The following is a 6,356-nucleotide window of genomic DNA, read 5'->3' as shown; positions in this document are numbered from 1 at the left end:
ATTCTATATTGTGTTTTGACCACATGACAGCACATTGAAGATATTTTCCAGTGTCACTACAGAAGGATCTGCCTCAATGATTAAAATCATTGAATAGCATTCCACTCTATCATCACATCATCATTGAAAAAGTTAATCCCTCTCCCCCAGATTGGACAGTCAAATATAGAAAGATGAAACTAGACAACTACCTCACACCATACACAGGTATTAACTCAAACTGGTTTAAAAACTCGAATATAAGACCTGAAACCATAAAACTTCCAGAAGAAGACATAATATGTTCTTTGGCATTGGTCTTGACAATATCTTTCTAGATGTGTCTCTTCAGGCAAGGGAAAGTAAAGCAAAAAAACAACTGGGATTACATCAAACTAAAAAACTTCTGCACAGCAAGGAAACCATCAATAAAGTGAAAAGACAACCTACTGAATGGCAGAGGATGTATCAGATAAGGAGTTAATACTCCAAATATATAAAGAGCTCATACAATTCAACAGCAACAAAATCAAACTAACCCAATGGGGAAAAAAATGAACAGATGAACTATTTTTTTTTCCCCAACAAATACCCACAGATAGCCAAGAAGTACATGAAAAGAGGTTCAACATCACTGATGATGAGGGAAATGCAAATCAAAATCGCAATGAGATGTCACTTCATACCTAAGACAAGCGTTATTTAAAAAAACAAAAATGAAATAACAAATTTTAAAAAGGATGTAAAGAAAAGGGAACCCTTATGCACTGCAGGTGGGAATGTAAACCAGCGCAGCTACTATTAAAGACAATATGGAGATTCCTCAAAAACTAAGAATAGAACTATCATGTGAGCCAGCTGTCCCACTACCGGGTCTTTATTCAAATCATATGAAAACACTAATCTGAAAAGGCATCTACAAAAGCCAAAATTTTGAAACAGCCTAAGTGCCCATCAGAGTATGTGCAGATAAAGATGTGATAAATACACATACATATTTAGACACAATGGAGTAGTACTCAGCCAGAAAAAGACAGAAGCCTGCCATCTGTGACAAGTGGATGGACCTTAAAGGTATTAGGCTAAGTGAAATAAGTCAGATGGAGAAAGACAAATACTGCATTATCTCACTCATTTGTGAAGTAAAGAGCTAATAGAGAAAACAAAATAAATAACTGATCAAAAACAAACCAAACCAAGTAGATACAGAGGACAGAGTAGTGGTTACCGAAGGCGAAGGGGCTAGGGGGAGTGAGGAATCACAGTATGGTGGCTGGCAGAGAATAAATGTTTAGTGGTGAGCGTATTCTAGGGTATATAGCAGTAAAAATATAATGGTGTATACATGAAACATATGTTACAAATCAAATGTTACCTCAAAAAAAAAAAAAAAAAAAAAAAACACCCAAATAATGACATTTGGACTTCTTCCAATTTTTGGCTATTAGGAGCATTTCTGCAATAAACATTCCCGTACATACAACTTTGTAAGTTTATACAGTTACTTTCTCAGAATCCATTACTAGAGGAGGAATTGCTAGATTAAAAGGAAGGTACTTGTCACACACGCTGATACATATGTTAAGATGGCTTTTCAAGTTAGATCCCCACCATGACGTTATGTGTTCACCTCCTGGACCCTAACTAATCCCAAGTATCATTGTACCTTTTGGTCTTCTTTTCTGATATTAACTGTTTCACTTCAATTTTTAAATTCTTTGGGTAATAAAGAACTTCACATACGTACAATGACACTTGAATTTCTTCTTTAGTCATTTCTATTTTTCAGGACTCTTGCGATTACAAGTTATCCATCTCAAATCTGTCTAAAACATGTCAATCAACAAGAAAGGCATGTACTGACTCACCAGCTGTGAGAGACGCGGGAGTGCCTCGGAAAACTGGAGGGAGAACTGTAGGAACCAGCGCCTTATAGGCTGGATCAGGAAATTCGTGCTGCCAAGACTCCACGTCCTTTTTCTCTAGCTCTCTGCTTGGATCCAGATTGAAGGCAGGCTCTCTGTAAAGCCGGGAAAATAAATGGCTACTATTACCCTAGATTCATTTCCTTCTGGTTTAGAAACCTCACTGATAAGACAAGGTCTCTTTTGAATTTCTGTATATCAGTCCCAGAGAAGTCCTCTGGCTGGTTCTGCTTGAGTTGTTAGATGTGTACAGGACAACCAAGTGCTGCAACTGACGATGGTGAAGTCCAGCACCTATCCTTGTGTCAAAAGTTAGATTCTGGTACCCCAGCAAGTTTGATGGAGGATAAATGTATCAGGTAACCCAAAATAATTGTCAAGTGTCCTTGCCCGTTTGCCTATTTATTTCCTTGAGTTTTTTCTTTTCTTTAATTTATTGGGCTAAGTTGATTTACAATGTTGTGTTGGTTTCAGGCATATAATGTTGCTGCCATCGTTGTGCATTCCCTAAGTCGTGTCTGACTCTTTGCAGCTCCATGGACTGCAGCAGACCAGTCTTCCCTGTCCTTCACTGTCTCCTGGAGTTTGCTCAAACTCTTGCCCATTGATTCAGTGATGCTATCTAACCATCTTCTTTCTCTGCCGCCCCCTTCTCCTTTTGCCTTCAATCTTTCCCAGCATCAGGGTCTTTTCCAGTGAGTCAGCTCTTCACATCAGGTGGTCAGAGTACTGGAGCTTCAGCTTCAGCATCAGTCTTTCCAGTGAATATTTAGGGCTGATTTTCTTTAGGATTGACTGGTTTGACTCTTCTCCAGCACACAATTCACAAGCATTAGATCTCCAATGCTCAGCCTTCTTTATGGTCCAACTCTCACATCTGTACAAGACTGCTGGAAAAACCACAGCTTTGACTATGCAGACTTTTGTTGGCAAAGTGATATCTCTGCTTTTTCATACACTGTCTAGATTTTCCAATGTTTTCCTTCCAAGGAGCAAGCACCTTTTAATTTCATGTTATACATATATAGATATGTATAACATATATATATCTACTTTTTTTTTGTTGTTTTTTGATTTCCCATATTGGCTATTATAGAGTATTGAGTAGAGTTCCCTGTGATTTATAGTAGGTACTTATTAATTATCCATTTTTTTATATAGTAGGGTATATGGGTTAATCCTAAAATTCTAATTTATTCCTCCCCTAATCCCTTACCCATCCAGTAACCGTGTTTATTTTCTACACTGAATTCTTTCTGTTTCATAAAGAAATTCATTTGTAACATTTATTTTAGATTCCACTATAAACAATATCATATGTTTGTCTTTCTCTTACTTACTTCACTCAGTATGACAAACTCTAGGTTGCTGCAAATGGCATCGTTTCATCCTTTTTGACAGCTGAGTAATACTCCACCACATACACATACCGCATCTTCTTCCATCCCTCTGCTGATAGGATATTTTGGATGCCACGTCCTGGCCACTGTAAATAGTGCTGCAATGAACACTGAGGTATATATATCCTTTCCAACTATGGTTTTCTCTAGATATATGCCCAGGAATGGGATTGCTAGATCAATATGATAACTGCCTTTTTTGTCTGCTTTTTAAGCAACCTCAATACTGTTCTCCATAGGCTTCCATGATGGCTGAGTGGTAAAGAATTTGCCTGCCAGTGCAGAGATGTGTGTTCAGTCCCTGGGTCGGGAAGATCCCCTGGAGAAGGAAATGGCAACTCACTCACTGGGCAATCTCATGGAGCCTAGAAGACTACTCCATGTGGTCACAAAGAATCTCACATGACTGAGCAGCTAAAAATCAGTAACAACAAATACTGTTGTCCATACTGACTGTTTACATTCCCATCAATAGTGTAGGAGGCTTCCCTCCCTTGCATTTTTACCACAAGTATAAACTATACCACACAAACCACAGCCCCTCCCACCAAACACTGCTTGTATTAATGTATGTTTATCCTCCTCACCTGGTCCTTGTGGTTGTCTAGATTCCTAGAGCCCTGACCCAGAGTTCAGGCTGCACATCTCTAATGCCACCATCCTCTCTTCCTCTGTGGGACTGGGAAGAAGGAGAGGTTAAATTCAAACAGTATATTTCCTAGATGTTTAATTCAAGTCCCTTTTCCCGAGGCCTTAATGCCAATCCTTCTGAGTTGCTATCTTCTTTTCTTTTGTGTCCTTCCCAGAACTCAGCAAAGACATCACCTTCTCCTAGACCCCCCAAATCTATACCACATGGTTATTTTCCTTCTGTTCTACTAGACCCCCGACCAGTCATCTCTCAAACTGCCAGGACTCTAGATGATCTGTATTCCTGTTGTTCGCTTCCATTACACTGCAATCTGCTCAAGGGCTTGGGGATTGCGTACCCTCAGCACTGTGCATCAGATAACAGATTCTCAGTAAACCTGCATGGAATAAAGAATTAGTTTACAAACTAAGGGAGTTAGACTGGATGGTTTCAGAGCTTGCTGATGCTAGTATTATTTGGATATTAATAATTTTTTAATGTCTTAGCCAAGCCACATATACATATTAAAAATGACTAAGGAGTAAGACAAGTTCAGGTTTCGGTGGCGAGGTTGATATTCTTGGTCAGCTTAGTTTGATTTTGCTATTCTGCCATCACACATACTCCTGAAAATAATGTAATCTACAGGAAAAAAGCCCTGCGTTTTTAGAATCAGAGAGTCCTGTGTTTAATTCTCCGATGGCTCAGCAGGTAAAGAATCCTCCTGCAAGGAGGGAAACATAGGAGATGTGGGTTCGATCCCTGGGTCTGGAAGGTCCCTTGAAGAAAGAAATGGCAAGCCACTCCAGTATTCTTGCCTGAAAAATCCCATGGACAGAGGAGCTTATTAGCAGGCTACAGTCCTATGGGGTCTCAAAGAGTTGGACACAAGTGACTAAGGACATGCTTAATTCTGATTTCACTCCTTAATAAACATGTCAGTTTGAGCAATATACTTAATCTCTTCAGCATCTTTAAAATCATAATATAGTCAAAATGAAAATATAAAACAACAAAACCAAGAATAACAATGATTGCATCTAGGAATGTTACACAGGATTCAGTGAGATAATGGATGGAAAACATTAAGCCTAGTTCTGGCACATAGTAGGTGCTCAATAAAATACTGAATGAATGAAGCAAGTACATCTCCACTATACATCACTGACAAAAGATGTGCTGACTGGATATTCTGGACTAGATCCCAGAAGGTCAGTGGAACCAACGGAATTCAGACTCACATAATTAACTGAGCCCATACTGCACCCACCTTCTGTTGAAAGGTACTTAAAGCCACCGATCCTTATTTTTGCCCTGTGTAATGAAATAATGTAGAAATCCATTTGTTCTTCTGTAATGTGAGAATATGTACAGTGAAACTGACATTCTTCATTTTTTTTTTTTTTAGCACCTTACTATATTGAGTTCTTAATTGGTATGTGTTTCTTTATCAACTGCTGTAGTATTTTCCTGGGATTTACTTGGAGGAAGATCAGCTGGGTCTTTGTTCCTAGCTGGGTCTGCTGTGCAGTTCTCAGTGAAAATCATGTGTGTGTGGGGTTCCAATGCAGTGCAGGCTTCAAGGGGACAGAAAGAGGCTTTGAACAGAAGGGAGAACGCAAGCAAGTGCTGCCTCTGAAATGCAAATTCAACTCAGTTCTCCTTTATAAAATCCAATACAGGTTATTGGGCTTGTAAAACATGTAGTAAACGCCATCCAAAAGAAAGAGAAGAATGGAGGATTGCAAAGCCCAAATTTTAGAATCAGGCGGGTCTTTCTTTACCTTCCTCTGACTCATCTCTTTGGGAGCAATGTTTCTCTTAAACGTGCTTTTATTTATTTTTTAAATGGAAAAATATGGCATCAAGAGGGGAGGTCCAACTTGATGAATTTTCTATTGGACTTGGTCTTGCATGGGTTAAAAGAACAGATATTTGTATTAAAAATGGGGCCTCTGTTGTGAGCTGAGGAAGGAATACTTGACCAGGTGTGAGGAGAGTGACTCAGGACGATCACTCCCCAGCGGTGTGACCCACAGCAAGTCACTTGACCTCTCTGGGCTGCAAATTCCTCCTTATATAATCATATCATCGGACTAGATCTGTAGTGTTCAAGTTATATACTGTTATTGTGAAACCACCACCAAGATCCAGACCCCCTACTCCCACTACATACCCACAAACACATTAAGCAACCAGAGCAGCTATACAGTAGTTGTTTTTTAAGGATTTCATTTAAAAAAATGACTGTGCAATGTATTGGTTACAAGGGTGTCCTCTAGAATCCAAACGACAGAGCTCTACCACTGGCAGCTGTGTGAAGTTAAACAACCCCTTCCACTTGCACACCTCTATAATTATTATTAACATTTTTATTATTAAAAATACTTTTTAGGAATGTCTTATGGGTTAAAAGAAGTA

General features: G+C 39.1%; 1 long non-coding RNA gene across 1 annotated transcript in view; it reads right to left on the bottom strand.

The window, feature by feature from the left end:
• Window positions 1–1,870: 1,870 nt before the first annotated feature.
• Window positions 1,871–6,356, bottom strand: part of LOC136166675 (uncharacterized) — a 408,420-nt gene continuing 403,934 nt past the window's right edge. Inside the window, exons 4-5 of the long non-coding RNA XR_010662979.1 lie at window positions 3,892–3,983; window positions 1,871–1,999 (exon numbers count right to left, since the gene is read on the bottom strand). This is a non-coding gene — a long non-coding RNA (uncharacterized lncRNA). The remainder of the gene's footprint in view (window positions 2,000–3,891; window positions 3,984–6,356) is intronic.

This window comes from Muntiacus reevesi, chromosome 4 (assembly GCF_963930625.1).
Source record: "Muntiacus reevesi chromosome 4, mMunRee1.1, whole genome shotgun sequence".
NCBI classification, from domain to species: domain Eukaryota; kingdom Metazoa; phylum Chordata; class Mammalia; order Artiodactyla; family Cervidae; genus Muntiacus; species Muntiacus reevesi.
Note: the sequence above shows the minus strand (reverse complement) of the source record. Positions and strands in the feature narration are given on the sequence as shown.